Here is a 26,294-nt window from a genome sequence, read left to right on the forward strand (position 1 = left end):
TCAAATGACATATAACATGAGACATGCGCATTGCATGGTGCCCTGCAAACACTAACGCTGAAGTCTAAATTGATTATTTGGATTTCAGCCTGACTTAGAGAGGCATGCAGCTCAACTATTTTTTTAATACTTTTGCATAGATTTAAAAAATTCTATTTTCATTGTGTGGCATTAAGAGTTATTTGAAGAGGAAAAAAAATAAACGGAAATGATTTTAGCCTAAAGCTGAAACTGGGAAAAAGTTAAAGGGCCTGAATACTTTATAAAGGCATTTATTTAAATGAAATGTCCTTGAAACGTATTCAGTCTGTCCCTTGATCTGTCCTCGCAGCTTCTTTAACTGACTCTTAAACTGAAATAGGTCAACATTCTTGTAAAATAATCCAGAACTAAACATTTCTGCTTTGGTTCATGACTTTTCCTCCCACACCTTCATAGATCTGCTGGTTATGTCAACTGGCGGCGAGTGTAAGTGACAGGGACCAGGCGCTCCGTCCAGTGTTGGTTCCTGCCTTGCGCCCAATGATGACGGGCTTTGTCTGAGTGTTTATTCATGGTCTTCACACACTCCCTGAAGCGTTTCTGACGAGTCTCCTTCACTGAAACTGCAGCGCTCGGCTTGTTTAATGTCACAAATCCTGTCTCATTCCGTCTGCGGCGTTTCTTGTCTTAAAGCGTATCCAAGACTGGGGATCGCTAACGCGGCCGTCGGTTGCTAGGCGACAACAACGCCTGACGCTTGAGAAAGTGGTTCGCAGCGTGGTCGTCCGCTGTCACTTGTTTAATGGCTTGATTTACACCCCTTTACCTTCCAGGCAGAACGAAGAGCGTGATTTTATAATGAAATGTTCGAGTTACTCTCCGCTTCTCTAGCAGCACACACTGATAGAATGATGGCAGGCGTGGGGGTGGAGGGGAAGCCGGACAGCACATGTTGAAATGTCCTTGAGGGCTCCGCTTTCTATATTACAAACAGCTCTGACCGCGTCATGCCGAAAGCAGAACAGATATGGTGTTAGATTATTGCCGTATGTCCGTGGGCGACCAACACGCATTTTGTGTAATTCGTTTTGCAACAGCGTGTACAAGCGCGAGAGACATGTATTGGTACGCATGTGTGGCATATTATGAGAGAAAGCCACTCATATTGCACTTGTGCATAGCATATTTGAGTGTCAACTGTACGTTTTTCAAGTGGACATAGCCTATTTTAAACGCGAGCGGCACATTTTGCCCGAGATTTGTAGTCAATTCAATTTTTGGCAGCGTTCTTGTGGATCGCTACAGCCAGTGGCATTTATTTGATACCCAAGGCGAGATCTTGCACGGCACTCCTCAGTACCACTGGATGAAAGATAATGCTTTGCAAATCCATGCTTCCTTACCCCTAAGAATGACATAGTTTTGGATCGCAAACAATATGTTTTGCACGAAAGATATTTTGAGCGCGAGTGACGCATTGTATGTACGCGTAGCACATATCGACCACGACCGATCCGGCTTGCACATGCGCATTGCGCATTTTGATTGTGAACGATACGTTTTGTAAGTACGCACGGCACATTTTAACGCAAGCGTCACGTTTTGAAGTCAAGTGATTCTTTTTTGGTGTTCTTACACATCGCTACAGCCTTTTAGCCCATGTGATGCCCTAGTTAAGAACCTGTTCGGGCTCCCCCTGCGATCCGGAAGGAAATGCTTTACAAATACAAAAAAATCAGCCAAAAGTCAGTGAATGGAACACATTCTGTGAACGATCAATACACATTACCCTTAAAATGTCTTCCATATATAGGTGACTACAAACCTAATGCTAGCACACTGACTTTTGGAGTCTCCAACTCTGAACCTGGGTGTTACATGGCTGCAGGTTTTCATTCTAGCTCCTTTCTACAGTTTTTGCTGCTAACGAACTATTTTGCCTTAATTTTAATTGACCTGCCATGTAAGACTCAGACCTCTTTTAATTATTTCCATTTTTTAATTAGTAACCAGCCAAACAATAATGAGATACAAGACAAGCCAACACATGCTGAGGATCCTGTGTCCATCATAACTGAAAACAAAGAAAGGTGAAGCTCTCCGTCATGTTGATCTGCTCAGGTCCACAATATATTTTGACAGTATCTTACATAAAATAAAATCAGAAACCAACAAGGCATGGAATTAAATAGCAGGTGTAATTAACAACAAGAATTGGCTTCTAATTGGGAAACTGGTTGGAATGAAATTGGGAGTTTAGCTGGCCATCTTTTGGCTCACTAACTTCATATCTCATTTCTGTTTGGGTGAAAAAGATAAAAAATGAAGGAATTCTAGGAAAAAAATAAGCATTTTTAAAGACCTGGTCTTTAAAACCAAGTCAATAAAAATGAATGTGAAAGACATGCATTAGTAGCCAATACTGGTCACTAATTAAGAAAAGGGTTAGAATGAAAACCTGCAGCCACAGTAATGCTTCAGGACTGGAGTTGGAGACCCTAAGATGGGTACACCTGATGGAAGCCAAGCATTTTCACGTCCTGGGTTTACATTTGTTTATTTGGCTGGCGTCTTTATCAAAGGCAGCTTACAATATATGAAATATGATTGGTTATGTTTCTCCCAATTAGAGTGCAGACAGCTGAAGTTACTTCCTCATGGTCACACAGTATCAGTAGCAAAATTCAAACCCACAACCTTACGGTCTGAAGTGCAAAGCTGTAACCGCTAAGGCACCCTGCCTGTAAGTTTTGTGGCAAAGTAGAAAGGGGGATTGAGGAGGGATAGCTAGAGAGGTGGGCGATGAGGACCTCCATTCACATTTAAGATCCGTTAAGTATCTGACAGCTCCCTCCACACCCACAAAGTGAACTTAAATCCTGGCCACCACACGGGCAATGACTGGATGTGGAATTTGACCTGACAGAGAGTGCCGGAGCTAATCACTGTGCCACCATGGTGCCTCAAGGCTGAACATAACTTCTGCTAAATAAATAAAAGCTTGAGGTCATTAAGGTTTGTTTTTATTTATTGTTTTGGTTTCAGGTTAGTGCAGGTTCGCCATGACATGTGATCAGCGGCTCTTTTCCATATTTAATGCACTCTGTAAATATTTCATGGCCCACACAGAATACACTGAATGCTGATGGCGGGTTTGAATCCCATTGTGACTTCGAGTTTAACTGGTCCCCCCAATGAAACTTAGAATATCCATCCATCCACATCCTGTTTTAAGACTTTCTAATATAGAGGAATGATTCTTACATTAACATCACACTTTCAAATCTCCTTTATCTAATTCAGGGTCACAAGGGTCCAGCTCTGTACCAGTAATATTAGGAGAAAGGCAGGAGTCAACTACTGGCAGGCTGGCACTCTATTTGAGAGCCCACTCGTGTATGTCACATCAGGCCAACATGTAATTGCTAGCTGACTGGACACACCCAGGCCTTTGGGCATATGGAAGGCAAATCCACACAACCACAGAGATAGTGAACGGGCATGGGGGTCAAAGCCAAGATGCTGGATCTGGGAGGAAGCTGCACTAACACTCCGTTATCCTGCCTCACTACCTTTTGCATTTAATTAGAACATTTTTTGTGACAATGTGGGTAGGCAACATTCCCTATTGCCTTTGGGAAGCTCTTGAGCCCGCCACCGTTGATAACATAGCCAAGAACGAGCCGGACAAATGAGGACACATACAAAGGGTTGGCTCAAAAAAGGTGATAAGTGCTTTTATTAAAATCCAAACACAAGAGTTTCCAGATAAATGGCGCAGTGAAATCTTCTCCAATAAGTAATCCATCAAAATAGTGTTTGTGGAGGTTAAAACCAGGTCAACGAATAATCCCTTAAAAATGAGGTTAAAATCTTAAAGCCGCAATCTGTCCTTTTAAATCCACGAGCCCTGGCGCATTCCACTAAAATTGATGTCTCCTGTATTTAACCCACACGAGGACTGGTAGTAGAGGTGACGTCCAACTGACAGACACAGCCAACCTTCTTTCCTGGGTCCGGGTCCCTACTCTTCCATGGCTCCTAGTAGGGGACCGTGCTGAACCTCATCTCTCTTAGGCTGTCTGTTGCCCCAGCAGGGTGCCATGCTGAGTCTCCCTAAGTCCTGCTGCCTTCAACGACTGAACGTGGCAGAGTCACTTAAGCAGCATGTCACTCCAGCACTCAGCTAGGGTGGCCTTCAGCCCTTGAGTGTCAGCCACATGCTCTCCCAAGGGGCCTGTCTGTCTGGCTGGCTGGCTGCCTGTCTCTGTTTGTCTGTCTGTCTGTCTGCTCGTTTCTCTCTTTTTCTTCAGCTTCTCCTGTCCCGTGCAGGCTCGCTCCTCTTCTGCTACCTCTCCTAAAGGGTGTGACGCGCCGCTCCCTCTAAGTCAGGGGTCTCCAACTTCTGTCCTGGAGAGCTACTATGGCTGCAAGGTTTCATTCTAACTCTTTTCTTAATTAGTGACCAGTTTTTTGCTGCTAATTAACTATTTCCCTTTATTTTAATTGACTTTTTCTTGAGATTCTGACCTCTGAATTGATTCTTTTTTTCTTAAACGGCACCTAAACATAAATTTGATGTGAAGTGAGCCAACAGAGAGCTAACTAAGTTGGGGCCTCAAACTCCAACCAACTGCACTTCATTCAGTTTCTTAATTTGAAGCCATTTCTCGTTGTTAATTAAACCCGTTATTTAATTCCATGGCACTCATTCTGCCATGGCAGACATTTCGAAAACTGTTGATTTTCTTTTTTAAGAGCGTGTGGACCTGAGCAGATCAACATTACTGAGGCCTTCCCCTTTCTTTTATTTTCAGTTATTGTGTGATGGATGCAGGTTGTTGTTTTATGTGTTGGTTCATTTTATGTCTTAATATTGTCTGGTTGCTAATTAAGGAAAAAAAAGAAATAATTAAGGGACTTGAGTCTTAAGTTGTGCATCAATTAAAATGAAGGCAAAGAGTTAATTAGCAGCAAAATCTGGTCCCGAATTAAGAAAAGGGTTAGAATGAAAAACTGAAGCCACTGCGGCCCTCCAGGAATGGAGTTGGAGACCCCTGCTCTAAAGCAATACTGAGGCACCTGAGTGACAATGACACTTGCATGTGACTTTGCAGTCAGCCAGATACCCTGAACCGTCTCCGGCGTGAAGCGTGTCTGCACTCCCACCCAGAACCGACTAGAGTCTGCACTTTTGCGATTTTATTTATTTAAAATTATCCCGACACCACAGACCAGCTATGTTTTATTGGTTTTTTTTTTCCCCCCATAAAAGTAGTGTTTTTTGCTTTATTATTCCCAGCTGGAGTTGCATCATAATTTTGTTTTTAATTTTTTTTTTTTTTTACAGTAATATTAAAAACTTTCTATTCTGTTCCTATAACAAGGATTCATTCTGTGGTTGTGTATTTCTCTACCACATCTTTTTGTCTTTATAGGGATAAGATATACGGGCTAAAGGGAAAAGACAAATGGCCACAAAAAACTGTGCACTCCAGCTTCTGGTGTCAATTCAGAGCTGTGGTCTGGTCTTATGTTCTTGGCTCTCGACTCACTCGGATACTACTGTAATAAAAACAGAAGAAAATGACAAATGAGAGGAGACCATTCAGTCCATCAGGCCCGTTTGTTTATTCTAACAGCTAAGATGTCCAAACGTCTCATCCAGATGCTACTTAAAGGTTGTCAGGGTTTCTGCTTCAACTCCATGTCTCGGTAGTCTGCCTCAGAATCAAACAACTCTTGGCATGGCATAAAGAAGAGCTTATTGGCTTCAGTCCTAAATGCACTTCCCCTTAATTTCCACTGATGTTCTCAAGGATGTAATTCTGCTGAATCGACTTTATTGATGCCTTTCAGAAGTTTGAAGACCTCTGTTTGAGACTAAATAAGGTTTAATTCTCCAGATCTGTCACAGTATGACTAGTCCTTAAAGGATAAGTTCTGTATTTTTTTTTTGCTACACAGCGCCCTCTATAATGTTGGGGACAAAGACCCATTTTTACTTGATGTACCTGTCCTCAGCTCCACGGTTTAAAATGACAAATCAAACAATTCACATATCGTGATTATCGTTATTGTTTAAGGGGATTTGCAGACATTTCGGTCACACTGTGGTCCCTCCATTTCAGGGCACCATAATGTTTAGGCCAGTGGGCGTCACAGGTGTTTGTGATCACTCAGGTGGGTTTCATGGCTTCATAAGAGACCTCGGCTTGCTTCTACCCTTTGGAGTCTGGAGTTGCCATGTTGTTCAACTTGAGGACAAGAGCTGTGCCAGTGAAATTCAAAGAAGCCATTATGAGGCTGAAGAACAAGAAGAAAACCATTGGAGACATCGGAAAGACCTTAGGATGACCAAAATCAACTGTCTGGAATATCATGAAGAAGAAAGAACACACTGGTGGGCTCAGTGATCACAGAAGGGCTGGTGGGCCAAGGAAGACCTCAACAGCTGATGATGACAGAAGAATCCTCACTATGGTCAAGAAAGAGCCCCAAACGTCTCTCTGACAGACCAGACACAGTGTTCAGGGGGCCGATGTGTGTGTGTGTGTCAGAGACGACTATCAGCAGAAGACTTCATGAACACAAACACAGAGGCCACACTGCAAGGTGCAGACCACACAAATAGGACGGCCGGATAACAGTTTGTGAAAAAGGACTTCAAAGAGCCTGCAGAATTCTGGGAAAAAGTCTTGTGGACAGACGAGACAAAGATGAACCTCATCAGAGTGACAGCAAGAGCAAAGTGTGGAACTTCACAAGATCCAAAGCAGACCACCTCAGCTGTTAAACATGAGGGTGTTATGGCTGCCACAGGTCCTGGCACACGTCACTTCATTAATGATGGATACTGCTGCGGTGGCACAAAGAATTCAGAGGTGTGAGGAAACCTCTGATCTGCTCAAGTTCTAGTAAATACCTCCGAACTCGCTGGACAACGCTTCATCCTACAACATGATAATGAACCAAGCAGACTGCTGAGGCCACACAGGAGTTTGCCAAATCTAAAAACATGGAAGATTCTTGAATGGCCAAACCAGTCAGCCAATCTCAATCCAACTGAGCAGGCCTGAGAAAACGTAAGGGGTCAAGCCCACCCGAAACATGCAGGAGCTGAAGATGGCTGCATTAGAGGTTTGGCAGAACATCACCAGAGAAGACCGTCAGCACCTGGTGAGGTCTGTGAATTGGAGACTTCAAGCAGTCATTGCATGCTGGGATATGAGACAAAGAACTAAGCATGATGGCTGCTTTAATTGACCTGCCATTGCTGTGTCCCAAACATTTATGATGTCCTGAAATGAGGGGACCACAGTGTGACCGAAATGTCTGTAGATCCCCTTAAATGAAAGTCTGCCACGTGCACTTTAATCATGATGCCTGAATTGTTGAATTTGTAATTTTAAACTGAGGGGAAATCAAGGAAAATGGTTCCTTGTCCCAAACCTTATGGAGGGCACTGTAAATGGTGTGATCTTGTTAACACAGCTGGTTGCTGCTTTGTTTCTGATGTCTCCAATAGTTTAAAAAATTGGTAGAAAGAAAACAGCATGAGCGGAGAAAAAGGTGAGGCCTCTGCTTCGGACCAACACGATGAGGGGGGTTTCTTAAATACTGAGGGGCTGTGGTGTGGTGTGATAAAGTCCCAAACATCTGTCTACTTCAGGCTCACACTGGGCAGAAGTCCATCCTTGCAAAACTGGGCACATTTCAGGAATGAAACCTTGGGTGGGATTCGAATGCACACCCACAAATGTATGCACACTTGCTCGCCCTGAGAGGGTCACCCTGCCGATCACTTGTGTACTTTATGATGTGTGAGTCGCTGCCTTGCACCCAAAAGACGAGGCTGAGTCTAAGGATTTGGGGAAAATCAGCTTTATTCAACTTGAAACAGGAACAACACGGTTATTTACTGCAGCGGGAGCTCCCACTCTACTCCACAGAGACACAGCCATCGGGCAACAGATGTGAGCTGGTGAGCTTGCCATTGCCTTTGTGGCGCTGCAAACCTGTGGTTACCTCGGCAAAGGACAAGCAGCCCTTGGCAGACGCGTCAATCGCATTTTGGTGTGTTGCCCCATTGGGGAGGGTCTCAGAATAGTTAAAAAATCTCACAACTTGCGAAGCAAGACAAGAAAAATAAGAACCCTACAAGTCTTATTTAGAAGAAGTGAGTTTGAAAAGTGTGAGAGAATTGATGACAGGGTACCATGCTTGTCTCTCAGGGCCTCCCATGCCTTTGACACAGTTAACCAGCAGATCCTCCTTGCCACCGAAAGGTGGTTTTGAGTCCTACCTCTTGGGCAGATCCTACTGTGTTCCTGGTGAGAGGCGAGACGTCAAGGGTACACCAGGCAAGCACCAAGGCACCCCAAGGATGGGTGCTGAGTGTTCTTTTCATCTCTGTCCACACTACCTCCCTAGTCTTCATCATCCAGTCCTATGGCTTCTCATATCATTGCTATGCTGATGACCCCACAAGACCATATCTGTCAGAATTTCTGCATGTCTCACTGATATTGCAACCAGGATGAAAGAACACCAACTACAGCTCAACCTGGCAAAAATTAACATTATTGTTATTCCTTGTTATTAACTGTCTATTCAGAAACTTATTTCTGTTCAGCTTAGAACATTATCATGAACATCCACCACTCTTAGGTTGGTGATCGATGACCATGTTGGCCTGGTCTCTTGACCTTACAGATTCATAACATCTGCAAGATCAGACCATATCTGATGGAGGATTCAGCACAACAACAGGCCCAGGCTCTGGACTACTGCAACTCCCTGCTGTGTCACCAAATTACAGTAGATAATTCAAAATGCAGTTGCACATCTGGTGTTCAACCAGCCGTCACTATCCAGATCACTACATTGACTCCCTGTAGCAGCACACATTTAAGTTCAAATCCTTGATGCTTGCTTACAGAGTAGTCAATGGGGCAGCACCTACAAGTACATGTTTGGAGACACTGTTGAGGTCCTATTCTTCTTCTGAACCACAAAGTTATGTTTAATGAATAGCATCTAGAGATGCCACCTGTGTGTGGCATCCAGTCTCAGTCCTGACTCTTTTCATGTGTGACTCCTAGCAGGTGAAATGAGCTGCCCACCTCCATTTAGACATCAGGCCTCCTCAATGTGCTTAAGAAGCATTTGAAGCATCTTGTTGTTTGGCGAGTTTTTGTCTATCTCGCTTGTAATCCAGGAATTGTAACTTGCTTGAATTGTTTTTGTTCTGAGCTCATCACTTCAGATGAGCCATTTTGTACCCTTGTCCTGTAACACTTGTTCCCAAACAGTCCATTGATTGATGTTTACTGGATTATGTTAACCTCTGTTGTAAAGGACTTTGGATTAAAGTGTCTACAAATATCTAAATGTAAATGTTCTACTCTTCAAAATCCCAAACATGTGCAAATTAGCTTGTTTGACAACTCTAAACTGGTCATTGTGGCTGTAAATGGTACTGTGCCCTGTTTTGGACTAGTAATCCATCCAAAGTTTCTTTCTTCCTGTGCCTATTATTGCCTGAATTTGCACTTTTTCTTCTGCGATGCCTTTCAGATCTTTCCAAGTAACGAAGCATAACCTTCTCAAAGTTCTTGCTGAGGGATAGGACCTAACGCTGGTCCATTACGCACTCACGGGGGCAGTTTTGCACAACCATTGAGCCTAAACCGCCTGTGCGTGGGAGGCTACCAGAGAAGATCCAGCAGGAGGGCGGAGACATGCAAATAAACATTTATGCTCAGACATGAGGCGTGGACATGCAAATGACCAATCTCCTGCAGACAAATTACAACCGGGCTCGAGTACGAACCCAGGCACTGCTCGCAATGCAAGTCGTTTAACCGTCACAAACCTGTTAATCTACGTGAGCACCAAATAAAAAGCGAAAGCAGATAGTGTAATAAATAATACACAAATAACTTTACATTTCACACAACACACTAACGATGGATGCGCTGTTTTTAAAATTGAAGACACGATGCCAGACGCGCATGTTGTGGTTTCGCTTTCATTCTGAGTCTGTCCAGGCACGACATCAACAACCTTCGAAAATGTGCAAGTCATGGTGATACTGGGATTATTATGGGTGGGGTGTGATGTGATACCCCCGAGACTCTTACCAAATGCAATGAAACACATTCACCGTCCTGACAGAGAGGGCTTATTAAAAGGGCCGGGCTGGAGCTGATCCAGAAGTGGAGGAAACAAACCACACATTGGCGAGAGAGATCATAATGGAAATTCCTGACGGACTACATGGAAATTTCGCAGAAAAACTTGACTGCAGGTTACTTTTTTTATCCAAATTGATACGTTTCTTCAGCATGAGCGGGCACCCCATCAAGGGCTGTTTCATCCATTGTGCCCAGTGCTATTGGGATAGGCGCCGGCACCCGCGAATACAAACTGTATGAAACAAGTCAAAAATGAATAAAGAGAAAATAACGAAAATATGAATGCAAAACAGGATCAGCGCCAGAATTCGAGCAAGATACACAGGATAGATAGACAGATATTAAAGGCACTATAAGGGTGATAGATATGAAAGACACTAGATAGATTGATAGATATTAAAGGCACTATAAGGTAGATAGATAGATCAGAACTTTATAAATAGGCTCGAGGGCACACTTTGGTCGCCATGAGAGAATCAAAATCTCTCTCTCTCTCTCTCTCTCTCTCTCTCTCTCTATATATATATATATATATATATATACAGTATACAGTATCCCAATCTTATTTGGATTAAGTGAGTTTGAAAAGGTTGTAGCAGAAGAATGAATCTATATTTTCCCGGTGGGTTTTCTCTCGGTACTTCAGGTTCATCCCTTGGTTAACAACTCTAAACTGCCCATCGTGGGTGTGGGAGGAACTATGCCCTGTTAATGATTGGCATTTTACCCAAATGTTGTTTACGCGAAACTGTAATGGAAAACGCACAAATCTTTCAGAATCCTTTCAAATCAATCCAAGAAACAGAACGTTGACCTTCTTAAACCTCTATCTGAAGGCAGGATCTAATTGTGGTCCATCACGCATTACCGCAGGCCCATTTTTCACCGCCATTGGCTCTAACCCGCTTGTGTTTGGGAGGAGCCCAGAGAAGATGCCGCAAGATTCGGGAGGAGGGGACATGTAAATTAACAACGCCCCACAGACGAATGGGGCGGGATATACAAATTACCAACTGTAAGCAGACAAATTACGACCGGACTCGATTGCTAACCCACAAGCTGACCTCAATGCGAGTCGTTTCACATTCATGGACCCTTTTAATCTACGTGAGCAACTTAAAACCAAAACAAAAACGGTAATACATAGTACACAAATACAGTATCTTTACATTCCACACAAGGATGTCGATTACTCGCTCTTTTTACAAAAAAAGGATCGGCATATGTTGTGCACATCACGCTCAGGAACAATACGGACTGGTTTCTACATTCTGAGTCTGTCTGGACATGACAGCACCCATTTAGAGGCGAGCTTTAAAAATCTGCAAGTCATGGTGATATTGGAAGTTTGTGGGGTGGGGTGGGATGCGATGCCCCTGAAACGGAGACTCTTGCCAAATGCAATAAAACGCATTCACCGTCCTGGCAGAGAAGCTTATTAAAAGGGCCGGGCTGGAGCTGCGCCAGACTGGAAGAAACGCACCACACATCTAAGTAAGAGATTAAAATGGAATACCCGACGGGCTGAGCGTATATTTAACAGAATGACTTGACTTCAGGTTATTACATTTATATTTTTCTTCAAATACAATTTCCTTTGGATGGAATGGCGCCCCGTCTTGGTCTGTTTCATGCCTTGCGTACAGTGCTAATGGGATCAATTCACCTGTGAATCGAAACTGGACGAATCAGATAAAAAAATGAAGGAGTGGATGAATAGATATTGAACACAAAATTTAAGTTCAAAACAAGATCACCATTCACCAACTGTCAGAATTTTCAAATGACGAAAATGTGCACTTTGCAATTTCTAATGAAATGATCCCTTACTCGTTTGTAGACAGAATCCAGCCAAATCACCTCTACAGTGGATCTCATATCTACAGTCCACTTACTAAGTAGTCAGACCCCTTGATTTCCTGCATTTTATTGTGTTGTAGATTCCATTTTTAATGGGTAAATGTACCATTTGCCCATCACACCACACTTAATAGCCCATAGTGACAAAGTGAAAATAAGTTTGCTGTAAAGTCTAAAAATTTATTAAAAACCAAAAAGTGAAATCTGTTATTCATAGAAGTATTCAGACCCCAGTCCAAATTATGGTCGGGTCCATCCTGTTTTCTTGTTTCTCCTTAGGATGTGTCGAGAACTTGGAGCCCAACTGTGACCAATTGAATTAGTTGTTGGACATTATTTAGAAAGGCACATGCATTGCTGTATATAGAAGGCCTCATAAATCATACAGCCTGTTAGCACAATAACTACGCCAGGAGGTCCAAGGAACTCTCTGTAGACCCCTGTGATCAAATTGCGATTAGGTAAAGATCAGGACAATGAGGATAAAACCATTTGTAAAGCTTTGTATATTCCTAGGAACAGTGGCCTCAAGAATAAAATAATAATATAATTATTATTATTATAAGTATTATTATTAATTAATAATAATAATGCACCACCCAAAAGTGGATGTGGATAGGCTGTACCTTCCAAGAATATCAGGTGAAAATGGCCAAATTGATTGTTAGATTGGTCTGGACACATACCTTAAAAACAAAGATAGCTAGAGACTATGAAAATACTAAGAAAACATCATCAATAGACCATGAAGCTGCCAAATTGTGAAGAGAGTTCAACTTGCCAGAGATCCAAATAGTGAAAAGAGAGCCAATTAATTAACTATGCTTGAAGAACAAAAATGGAAGCCAAACATCAAGTCCTAGAACAACTAAAGAGCAAATGGGAAGATAAACCTTTTACATGGACAGTATCCAAAATGAATCAACGACAAAGATGTGGACCAAGCCCAAACAAACAGTTGGAGAACAACAGCAGGTCTAAAGTCAGAAACTGAAGGTCTCATCATCGCTGCTCAAGACCAACTCTTACCGAAACAAGATCATGAAGTTGGCACCAAGCTGATATGTAAGATATGCAACAAACAAGACAAGTCAATAGACCACATGGTCTCCTGCTGCTCAGAAATGGCCAAAACAGAATACATGTGAGGTCTGTCCACAAAAAATCCTGCCATGTTATATGAAAGATAGATGCATTTATTGAAGAAGATACAAGATACAAGAAACATTGTACATAGGACAATGACGCCTCAGTCCCCTTCGAAGTAGGCACCTTGGGACCCCACACAGTTCTCCCAGCGTCTCTTCCACTGTTCAAAACACTCTGCCAAATCCTTTGTTGGAATCGCCATCGGCTGCTTCATCGTATTTTTCTGAATCTCATCGACATTCTGAAATCTCTTTCCCTTTCAAAGGTGAGTTTAGTTTTGGGAAAAGTCAGAAGTCACTGGGTGCCAAATCTGGGCCATAGGGGCTGCCGAGTCACCTGGGTGATCTGATGTTTCGTCCAAAAACTCTACACGAGATGTGATGCATGGATGGGCTTTCGGAATCATCCGAATAGCTTAATGCAAAATTTGATGCAGATTCATTAACTCTACTTGCTCAGTCATTTTAAATGTGACGGCCACACTGCACACATGCTCACTCAACAGCATGTAGAACCTCCATTGGCTAGTCCAGTGAAGTCATCGTCGTTCACACGTGTGCATTCCAGTCCACTCTCCTTGACTGCCAGATTACATTGATGCCGGACAAACTGTTCTCCTTATATTAACAATGGCCGGACTTTTTCTGGACAAACCTCGTGTACAACAACAGCAGCAAACCTCCATTGGGCAAGATGCAAACACTAGAACATCCAAGTCAAAGGCAAATGTTACAAACATGAGCTGTCAACGGTAACGAGAAATTATGAGGCAACTATATTATGGGATATGGCAAAAAAAACTAAGACTAACAGACCCAATATAGCAATGAATGACAAGAAGGAGAGATCATGCCTGCTCATCGACATGTCTGTCCACACTGAAAGAGGCACCTCCCTAAAAACTACAGGACAACTCACCAAATATAAAGATGTATGAAAACTACAATAATACCAGTGGTAACGGCTGCTCTCGGGCTGGTCAACAAAGGGATGGAAAACTACACCAACAAAACCCTTGGTAACACTAAGTTAGAGGAGGTCCACTGCTCATATACCGAGGAGGACTCAGTGGCGTAGTTGGTTGGCAAGGGAGAACATCTGTCCCCGGGCGCAGCATCCAGGGGGTGCCAAACTGAGTTGGTCTTCAGATTTTACTGACTGTTGGAACCTCCATCGCCAGTTGTGAAAGATCTTTCAGTAAATTAAAACGTTATCTTGTCCTACCTGAGATCATCCATGGCACAGGAAAGATTGTCAGCCTTGGCTTTGCTGAGTGTGGAGCGGGAGGTTACCGACAGCAGACATTTTGATGAACTAATCGATAAATTTGCAGCAGCAAAGGGTAGGAAAATTCTCTTTGAAGTTAATAATTACATTTAAAGCATTATACATCAAACTATTTTTTTTTTTACTTTATACTAACTTCATTTTCAGGTTATTATATTATTATATCCAATGTAATGTTTAAGCTTTTGCAATGTTATATTTCAATAATATTGTTGAATAATTACATTTTCGTACTACCATTGTTATCTTAATTATTTTACTTCGTTCTATCTTTATAAATTTAGCGAAACCTTGAAGATATACGCATAAAAGTGCTTTAAAAAATTAAAATATTTAAAAATTTAAAACTATTTAAAATAAAAAATATGAATTTTTGAAATACTCTTAAAATACTATTATTTTAAATACATTTTTTAAAATGTTCTTTCCCTTCCCATTGCATTTTGGCAAACAGGAGGGGGCTCGAAATTTTCAGTTGTCCTTGGGCGCTGAAAGCCATAGCTACACCTCTGGGAGGACTTTATCCATCAAGCGAACCACCACACCCTCATGGCAGCCCTAAGTTCAAGGGTGGACTCGACTTCGTGAGTGAATAGAGCAGGACTTTAAGGAAAGAGAGCAATGATAATAATAAAAGTTCAGACGTGAGTGTCAGTAGGCTTTGCACTCTAGGAACCAAGTTACCTGAACTACTCTCTAACATTTCAGTAATTCTTTACCGCTCTGATTCTGATCTTTTTGGTCATAAAATAGGTCATTACGGTAGCACTTGATGAGAAGAATTAATAATTAATGGCAGAATTATGATATTTGAGGGCTCCTCTAGAGTGCCTCTTTCTCTTGGCTCAAAAACGAATCACACATCGTCATCTCATAACAGGATTATGTTTTGAGTTTGGTATTTTTCCGGTCCAGCCGTTTTAGCTCTAGATCATCCTAAAGAAACTGCGAGACATGGACAGACACACACCCATCATCGAGATTATTGATGTTTTCAGTATCGGGGACCCTAAAACGTCAAGATTCATTGAAAAACAGAGATCGGTATTTTTGATGAATTTAAAGCTTTTGCTCCTCTCCCATGATGGGGGAGGGTGTAAAGCAATAATAATAGTAATAATAATAATAACAATAATAATAATAATACTTTTTTTTATATATAGCACCTTTTCCACATTTAAAACACTTCACAGAAATTCTGAAACAACAACAGGGCCTATTTAACATGGGATATACAGTAAATAATATCCACTGTCACAAGAATAGACTGGAGACACGAAAAAGGTTTTGGGCAGCCACCCATATATTATTTCCTTGCGGCGAAATTCGTTTTCAAAGGATGTACAATGCGTACAGGTTTGAGTCCAAGACAGGACTGATTCTCTGGAACAAAGATGGCGGCCTTGAAGGAGAGTTGTAGAAGTGAGGTCATCATTGGAGCTGGGAATGGAAGTGGTGACCCAGAGGCCATGACCGGAAGTGGCATCATCATTGGGCGCCGGAACCAGAAGTGACATCACTGGGGCCAGATGGAATTTCACGTAACTGGTCTGCAGAGAAGCGAGAGAGTTAGTGTCCTCTGCCACCCCCTGGTCTGGTATGGAATTACTCTCATTCAGGTCCTTTAGCTGCCTCCCATGTGCACGTGTGTGACACCACATAAACCAGTGAATACAGATGAATACAGGATTTACAAAGAATCAAAATACAATTAAAGACAATAAAGCAGACTAAAATACAAAACAAAATACAAGAATTGTAAAATGGATAAAGTTTGGAAGCACCAGGACTCCTCCTATAGAGTTGGATTTCTACTCAAACTGATTAACTGGGCCAGAAGGGTCTTGGTCAGGGAGGTGGCAAAGACCAACAAAGTTCACTCTTAAAAGAGCTTCAGAGGTCCTCTGCTGAGATGGCAGAACCAGAAGGAAAGACAACCATCTTAGCAGCACTCCATTAGTCAGGAGCTTATGGAGGTGGAAGCCGCTCTTACTAAATGGCATTCATAGGACTCTTAGAGGATGAGGAAGAGGAGTATGTGGACTGGTGAGGTAGAAATGAAACTCTTCAGGCAGAACCCTAAGCACCCTGTCTGGTGAAGACCAAGTACTGCTCATCACCTGCTCAATACCATCCCTAGGGTGAGGCATGGTGGTGGCAATATCATTCCATGGTGGTGCAGGGACTGGTCAGAATTGAGTAAAGGATGAATGCAGCCAAACAGAGAGAGGTCCCCGAACAAAACCTGCCCCACCTCAGACTAGGGTGAGGGTTTACCTTTCTGGTTGACACTGAGCCCTCAGCACAGAAAATGCAGAAGTGGCTTTGAGACAGGTCTCTCTGATTGTCCTTGAGCAGCCCAGCCAAAGCCCAGACTGAAGCCCCATAGGACATGCGTGGAGAGACCTGAAGATGGCAGTTCACAGACACTTCCCATCTAGTCTCACAGAGCTTGAGAAGATCTGGCAGGAAGAATGTGATAAACTGGTGTGCAAAGCTTGTAGAGACTTATCGATGAAGGCTCAAAGCTGGAACTGTGGGGCTTCTACAAAGTCCTGAATTATGGTTCTGATTACTTATATGGATGAAATATTTCAGTTTTTATTTTTAATAGTTTTTCAAACTTTTTTGAAAACATGCCTCCATTTTGTCATTATGGGTTAATTGAGCGTAGATTGATAGGCAAAAATGTCAAATGTATCCACTTAAAATGAGTGCAGAAAGCCGAGGGGTCTGAATACTTTCTGAGGCCACTGCCATTTGGATGGCACAACGCCGAGAGGCAGTAATCAGAGGAGGTAAATCTCGCCCGCTCTTTATGCGTCACCAGGAAAGGTGTTGACAGTCTCAGCCGTCCTGCAGTGACCCTCCGGGAGCCATTTAGTGTCGAGGGGACAGGAAGTGCCGGGTCACATGATCCGGGAGGTAACTGTGAAAGCCACAAGCAGCACGACAGCAAATTCTAGAATTCAGGAAGTGTAATAATGACACTGCCCTCCCGCCCTCGCCGTTAGAAACGGTGCCAGGAACACACATTTAGTGATTGATTTTCACTTTATTCGGCAGGAAATGTCTTTGCTTATTTTTCCAATAAACAAAAGGTAATTATGGATTAATAATTATAATAATAATAATACATTTTATTTATGTAGTGCCTTTCCCATGCTCAGGGTGCTTTTTGAGGTTGTCAAGGCTTATGGGGGGGACATACTACTTTGAAGGTTACAGAATAATAGAACCTGGCTTGGCAGTGCCCATCAGTGTTGCTGTTTGCTTCCGAGGCTTTAGCCCCTGATGTCGGGGGTCCAGCCCCCGATGAATGAATCAATGAGAGCCTCTCCCCCCTAAGTGTCCAATGGGGGGGTGCTAAGCCCATAATAACTGCTGAAGTAATGGTGCCCCTGCCCACCACCCCTCAACTGTACTTTCTTTCCTGCCACATGGGCGCTATATAAATAAAATTTGTTAATATATTATTATTATTATTATTATTAAGGCATCTTCTGGCATTATTGTTAGAATTTTTTTTTTTTGCATAGGCCACAAAATCCCTCAGAAAGGAGACGGTCTGTCATTTTTAAAGTAAGCCCGCTGGCACAACAGGATGTGAATGATTTGCCAGGCCCAGCAGGCACCCCAGAGTGCCTGCTCTCTTTAAAGGGCGCTGGTGGACTATTCATAGCCCCCCACCACCCCACCCCCCAACCACATCCTCCGCTCACACACCCACAGGAGACGATGAAGTCACGCTTGCCGAAGCTCGGCAGCCCTTTTGTGTCTTCTGACAGGAAATGAAAGGCGATGTGGGCTCGCTGCATCTGCCCGCGCTGATATCAGAGACGCTGAATTCACTGTTGTCACCTCAATAAACAAAGGACTATGTTATCAATGCATTCAAATGTGACATAAATTGTAAGAATGTCATTAAGGCATGGCCTAAAAGCCATATGGCAGCAAGACAATCGAAAGAACGGATCAATTTCATTAGCTTAAGGGGTGCCTGAACGTCGGCAGTGGGGCAATGTGATCATAATGATGTGGTGGGACACGGAATGCAATGAAATATATATATATATATATATATATATATATATATATATATATATATATATATATATATATATATATATATATATATATATATATATATATATATATATATATATATATATTTAAGTTATGGACCATTTAGAGCCAGGGGTCACAGAACGCCAGAGCCAATTGAAGTAGAAAAGAAAGGAGTCCACCCTGGATGGGATGTCAAGCAGTCATAAGGCACCCACACGTGCACAGACCCACTGGGCTCATTTAAAATTAAATTTACCTGCACATCTTTGAGGAGAACAATAACACTGAAGTTCTAGAAGTGGGGAAAAAAAGACCAGCAACGGGCTGGAACTGGACACAGGACCCTTCTACAGGAGGAGTGAAATACAGAAACTGGAGTTGCCTGGGCTTATACACACACTGGGAAAGAAACGGGATTTAAAACCCCTATGAGGGACATCGTCACATATTAACAGGAGAATTCATAATGTCTGTTTCAGAATCAAGTTACTGAGTATGAGGTGGCCTGTTATGTTATTGTGATTGTAAATAAAATCAAACTTAAAACACGGATTGTATTCAGTTGTATAAAGTGATCTTCATTAATGCTGAGGTTTTACTCAATAAATGCATTTTGAAATATCTTTCTAATCCATCATTTTTTTGTTTTCATATGAAGGCATCTTGGATTTCTGTGGTGTGGCATATTCAGTCTCTATTGCCTGTTGACAGTAAATTGATCACTGACTATGATAATGCACATCTACATCTTACTCATTTATTTAATTTACTTCTGGCACACGCTTACTCCACAATAAAGTCCAACGACAGCCGTGATATTTGTAAGCTTCCTGCTGCGGTGAGAAGTCAAACACTTCACTGAAATTGAACCTGACATGTTGTGCTGCAGAGAGTCATTAAAAAGAGAATCAAAGTGAAAGCGAAAGCAGAACTCATGAAGAGCGTTCACTAATTTGAATGAATCATATCTGTTAGTCATAGAGACCTTCAATGAAATAAACTGTAAACCTATCTATCTATCTATCTATCTATCTATCTATCTATCTATCTATCTATCTATCTATCTATCTATCTATCTATCTATCTATCTATCTGTGTATCTATCTATAATAATATGCCTATCATGTTAATTTATGTAAATTTTTAATCTTGCCTACTATGCTATCTATCTATCTATCTATCTATCTATCTATCTATCTGTGTATCTATCTATAATAATATGCCTATCATGTTAATTTATGTAAATTGTTAATCTTGCCTACTATGCTATCTATCTATCTATCTATCTATCTATCTATCTATCTATCTATCTATCTATCTATCAATATCCTCTGGTTCCTTTTCTTCCAACAATTTCCCTGCTGTTTACCACAAGCCTTTGCAATTGCCAGATCAGCTCAGGAATCCAAAAGCACATAAATCCCAATAAGTTCCCAGAAACACTGAGTATTAATAAGGGGCAGCACCTAACCTTTATAAAAATAAACATTTCTTTTCAAAATGCTCCACAATAACAGAGAAACCCCATGGAGCACAAGAATTAAAGGAGTTGCCCACAAACACTTAGGCAAACCATTTTAAGCAAAACTCAATACAAATATCCAGATATCAACAACAACATTTATTTATATAGCACATTTTCATACAAACAGTAGCTCAAAGTGCTTTACATATTAAAGAATAGAAAAATGAAAGACATAATTATAAAAAAATAAATCAACATTAACATCGAATAAGAGTAAGGTTCAATGGCCAGGGGGGACAGAAAAAACAAAAAAACTCCAGACGGCTGGAGAAAAATAAAATCTGTAGGGATTCCAGACCATGAGACCGCCCAGTCCCCTCTGGGCATTGAAGTCAACATACAGCAACATCGTCTCCTTTTTCAGGGGGTACCCATAACTCTTTGGAGGTTAACGATAACATCAGAAATCCAATATTTCAATGAAACGTAAGTTTACTCACCAACTGCAGAGCATGAGCAGAATGAACTGCCACGGACTGTGGAAGACCCTCTGGATTTATAAGGCAGAGGGCGGTCCCTTGTGGTGATTGGCAGTTGGCTCCACCTCTTGGAGAATCGCCCACAAGACACACAGAACATGGCAAAGATACCTGATATGCACAGAATAAAAGCACATAAATAAAAAGACACACAACACATGCATTTGAACCCCGGCTACGGCGTGACAGAAGTGAGCAGCGATGTGTGCCTGTGACCCCCTCAGACAGTATTTCTCATTGACATCTTTCTTCCTGCGGCCCTTGCTGACTTCAGCTCGCGTGTCTCTCTGCTCAGATCAATCACTGTCTGGTGCAGAGCACTTTCTGTCTACTGCTAATGTATGCAGCTTATCGGTGTGGCATGTGCCTAAGGAGTGCTCCTTGTCTTCTTTTGTGGAGCTTAATCTTTCTTCCTGTCTTTTACAGATAAGCACACGACTCAGATCGCTTCAGACCATTGAATGTGGCATAATATGTAAAATGGAGTTCAGTTATTTGGTTTAGCAATTACAGTACCTCCTTACCAGGGCCGGATTTTCCTATAGGCTAACTAGGCTTCAGCCTAGGGCCTCAAGATCACGAGGGGCCTACAATCAAATTGTTAGCAAAATTAAAATTACACTACAGTATTCTAAAAACAGTGAACACTAAAACACTGAGCCGAAAATAAGGAGAAATTCTACCCATATGACTAATAAACAAACATAAAAATGTATTGGTTAAGATCAACGCGTTCGGCTCATTGGGTCTGTTCGTTTGTATATACTAGATTGCACCAAAGTATAGTTCATACGTTCACTGATTGATTGCTATGGCAAATATTGACGTGCCTTATGCTACTAAGCTCTGGTTTGTTCTTGCCTAAAAAAAGTGCAGATTGGTGCAGATTGGAACAGACAAACAAACAGACCTATTGATATGCCAACGCTCGGTTATATTCGTGTTACTTCGATAATATGAAACACGTGTTAATGTTATTAGAAAAGATTCTTATTTTAGGATTGCGTATCATTTGATTCTTGCCTTTTGAGTTCAGTAGGTTCAATACTTTAGTGAAGTGTTTATAGACTATTGAAAAATTTTTTGTGATAATATCTTCATTTTGCAGAATTCTAGGTAAGTTCTTAACATATGTTTTAATTTGTATTTTTTAAAATATATATTACGTGCTTTATTTTATATTTTCATGATTATATTATTAACATATGGATATATATCACAGTAATGATGTATTTTATTATCTCTCATGTAATTTACAAACTTAAAAATGGGAGGTGAAAGGGCCTCGTAAGTGGAATAGCCTATGGCCTCTTTTCATCTAAATCCGGCCCTGCTCCTTCACCATAGCCATCTGTTTTTCTGAGCTTCTTGTTCTGACAGCCTTGGAGCAAATGTAACAGAACAGGCCATTCAGCCCAACAGGCTCGTCAATCCTTTTCATTCAGATTGTTCAAAATAACCTCAAGCTGAGATTTTGAGTTCCCAAAAGAGGACACTCCACCACACCGGCTTACTGTAGCACCTCCACTTAGTCTAAGGAGCACCTCTTTGGAGAAAAACGCACAGGACACAGAGAGAGCACGCACACTGCACTCAGACAACGACCAGCCTGGGTTTGAACCCAAGTCCCTGCAGGTGTGAGGCAGCAGTGCCTACCATTACACAGAGCAATTATTGCACATCTATTGCCAACTCTGGATTTAAAGATGTGGTGACAACTTGTCTACTTATGATCATCTCACAGCGTCACCTTCACAGTTGACAGACTTGATCTTCGTCTTTGTTATCTCTACGGAGAGACGGCTCTTCAACAGTCCAGTGCAGTGAATCAGTGGGGCAGGACAGATGCAGGGCCTGAGTTAACTGTACAGTAATCAGAAAATGAACATTTTGATTTTCTGGTGCTGTAGAAGTAAACTTTGAACCCTGGCTAAGATGACATCCCTCGTCCCATTTATGGCTTTTCTTAGTTCCTCTTAATCTCAAACAGCTCACTAAACCCTTGGGCAGGTTACAGGTCCTCATCTGAGTGTTGTAGATCTAAAGGTCACTCTCCAGCAGAGCTTCTGTTTAATATTCTACTTTTATGAAATCCTTATAGTAGAGCACAAGAGTATAAGAAATTTGACAAACGAGAGGGAACCATTCAGTCCACCAGGCGCGTTTGTTTAGCTAATAACTGTGTTGGCCCAACATCTCATCCTGATTGTTCTTAAAGGTTGTCAAGGTTTCTGCTTGAAGTCCATGTCTCGGTCTAGAAGTAATAATATGAATCATTAAATCCATCATATTAAAATGCTAGCCATCCATTGTCCATTTTTCAAGACTCCTTTAGCCTTTAGAAATAAACTTGATCCGTTTGGATTAAAAGTCAAGACGGAGGTAAAGAATTTATGGGTAATTATTGACTCTGACCTGAATTTTAAATCACATATTAATCAGATTGCTAGGACAGCATTTTTTCACTTAAGAAATAGAGCAAAAGTTAGATCCCATTTAACACTGCAAGATGCTGAGACATGAGTTCACGCTTTTGTTTTCAGTCAGCTAGATTACTATAATGCACTCCTCTCAGGACCACCCAAAAAAGACATCAATCGATTGCAACAAGTGCAGAGTGGAGCTGCTAGAATCTTCATTAGGAAAAGAAAATCTGAGCACATCACCCCAGTCTTAGCGTCGTTACACTGGTTACCTGTGCCATTTAGAATTGACTTTAAAATACGGCTTATGGTTTACAAAGCCTTAAATAATCTCACTCCATCTCATATTTCAGAATGTCTTTCACCTGACACTCTGAATCCACCAGGGGGCGCTAGCTCCCTTGTTGGAATAAGTTCTTTTGTAATTGCGGCGTGTTACATAACCCGAAACTATATACTGTAGATATTGTAATAATAATAACAAATACACAGCGTCAAGGTTTGGGGTTATTGGCCCCGTATACTGTAACAAAAAAAGCATGGTCAAACTTTCTCCAAAAGAAAACATCAGACAAAACATGGATGGGTGGACGGACATTTTAAGGAGGCGGACCGGAAATTAGGGGCGTGGAATGCTGGGATGGCGCCATAGTGGATGGGTAGTGGACGTCATCAATGGGGGCCAGAGGAGAGAAAGGAACCGGGAAGTGTTGATGTTCTGTTTGTCCGGGATGGATTATGGCGGGGAGTTTTATCCTTTCTATAGGAAGAGAGAGAGAGAGAGAGGTTAGTACCCTGCCTTTGTCCTCTGGCACGACTTGTCGTGGTCGGGTCCTAAGCTGCTCCCCATGCGTGACAATATAATATAAAAAGGCAATAACCCTCCCTCAGTGATACGGCGGTAAGAAATCACATAGGAGAGATAACTTAGCTTTCTTTGTTGATGGTTTATGTGGCATAACAGATAAGGAAGCCATGACAAGACCATCACCAAAGTGGTTGCCCGATGAATAGAGCCTGCCATTTTTGTTGCTGCGTTGGAAGGATTTTCAGGATCAGATGACATTATCTCCCATCCGTCCGTCATCTTCAAAGGTGTGCCGGGCAATGTTCCAAGGCTTTATACTCTTTCTCCATGTGTAGGACCCCCACTTAGGTAAATCATGCCATTCCAAACAAGGCAAAGAAGATCCAATGTCATGCTGACTCTGACACACAGAAATAGTACAATGCCCATTTCGCAGTTGTCCCTTTCTTGTCTTCTAATGCTTGCCTAGCAGTTCTAAATGATGAGCCCCTGTGTGCTAAATCTGGCCTTGTGTTAGCTGTACATGTGAGTGGATTTATAAAATATTTTTTGTACAGAGCACAGTCAGTCAGTCAGTCATCATCCAACCCACTGTATCCTGTATCACGGGGGTCTGTTGGAGCCAGTCCCAGCCAACACAGGGCTCAAGGCAGGAACAAATTCCGGGCAAGGCGCCAGCCCACCACAGGACACACACACCCACACACTAAAGACAATTTAGGATCGCCAATGCACCTAACCTGCATGTCTTTGGACTGTGGGAGGAAACCCACACAGACACGGGGAGAACATGCAAACTCCATGCAGGGAGGACCCGGGAAGCGAACCCACATCTCCTAACTGTGAGGCAGCAGCGCTACCCACTGTGACACCAAAAGAGCACAGTGACATATTAAACTTATATACTTATTACACACTCCAAATCATAACCTTAGACCTTCAGCTGAGTGTCTGCTTAGAATTCCAAGAGTTAAACTTCAAAGAAGTGCTGAGGTGGCCTTCTGCTGTTATGCACCTAAAATCTGGAATAGCTGACCGATAGAAATTCGCCATGCTAATATGGTGGAGCACTTTAAAACATTGCTAAAAACTCGTTATTTTAACATGGCTTTTTCATAGCTTCACTTTAGTGTAGCCCTGATATTCTGTATATGCACATTATCATTATCATTCATGGTGGCTCAGAAATCTGTACTAACCCCTACTTTCTCTGCTGTTCTTTTTTCTGGTTTTCTTTAATGGCGATCAGCACCACCACCACCCCATCAAAGCACAGTGCTGTTCCTACATTGATCTATCAAAGGCCAATGGTCCACATGTCCACCATCATAAAATTATTCCATGTGAAGCCTGAAAACCATTTGGACTAATTAGGATCAATTATGTTAGGTAGAACGCCTAGAGGTGGCTGGGTGGTCTCGTGGCCTGGAACCCCTTGCAGATTTTGTGTTTTTTTTTCTCCAGCCGTCTGGAGTTTTCTTTTTGCTTTTTCTGTCCTCTCAGGCCATCGGACCTTACTTTTACTCTATTTTATTTTTTACATTTTGTCTTTTTTATTCATCCTATAAAGCACTTTGCGCTACATCATTTGTATGAAAATGTGCTATGGAAATGAATGTTATTGTTGTTGTTCAGATGGTTGTGAGAAATTGCAGGCTCTCCCAGCTATCTTAGATGGCTCCAGTGCAGCTCCAGTGATCTCGTCTGTGCCACGTCCACTGCACGCACACTCAGACAGCCAGCTCCACCTCACACTGTTCACTTCTGGCCTCCTGCACTCGAATTTCTCTGCTCGGTCTGCTGATCCAAGCCTGGATCCTTTTTCAAGATTTGCCAGTAGCCTTGTACTCTGTTGTACAGCACTTGCTGCAAAACAGCAAAATGAGGCTCAGGCCTTCCAAACTGAGTCCCTGATGCTGTGTTCACATTCACCAAACTTTAAGTACATGATGTGAAAATGTAAGGGCACCCCTCTTTCTTGAAGCATGTGGACATATCAAGAGTTGACCGTCAATAAAACAGTAGTATTAGATAAAGAGGGTGTAATTGAAATATTCACAGTGAAGATGTGACTTCACAATAAGTTATTTAATATAAAATGAATGAAAGAAAAAAGTAAGCCCCACCTTGGCTCTAGTGGCTGATGTTGACCCCTCAAGTCAGAATTTTCTACCAGTTTCTGACTCTACAATTATTTCCTCTGTGTGATGTTTGAGGGGTGTCTCACGTGCACAGCCCATTTGAAATCCCCCCTCAACATCTCCTGACTTCAACTTGGCCATTCCAGAACCTTCCATTCCTTTCTTTTCATCCATTCCTTGGTAGATTAACTGGTATGTTTTGGGTCCTTATTATGTTGCAAAGTCCACTTTTAGTTGGGCTTCAGTCTTTTTAGAGAGAATCTCACATCATCTTCAAGCACCCTCTGGTACAATGAAGAATTCATTCTGGGTTTCGGGATTGTGATCTTATCCAGCTAAGCAACCTCAAACCAGAATGTTTCCACCACCATGC

Source organism: Polypterus senegalus, chromosome 12 (genome assembly GCF_016835505.1).
Source record: "Polypterus senegalus isolate Bchr_013 chromosome 12, ASM1683550v1, whole genome shotgun sequence".
NCBI classification, from domain to species: domain Eukaryota; kingdom Metazoa; phylum Chordata; class Cladistia; order Polypteriformes; family Polypteridae; genus Polypterus; species Polypterus senegalus.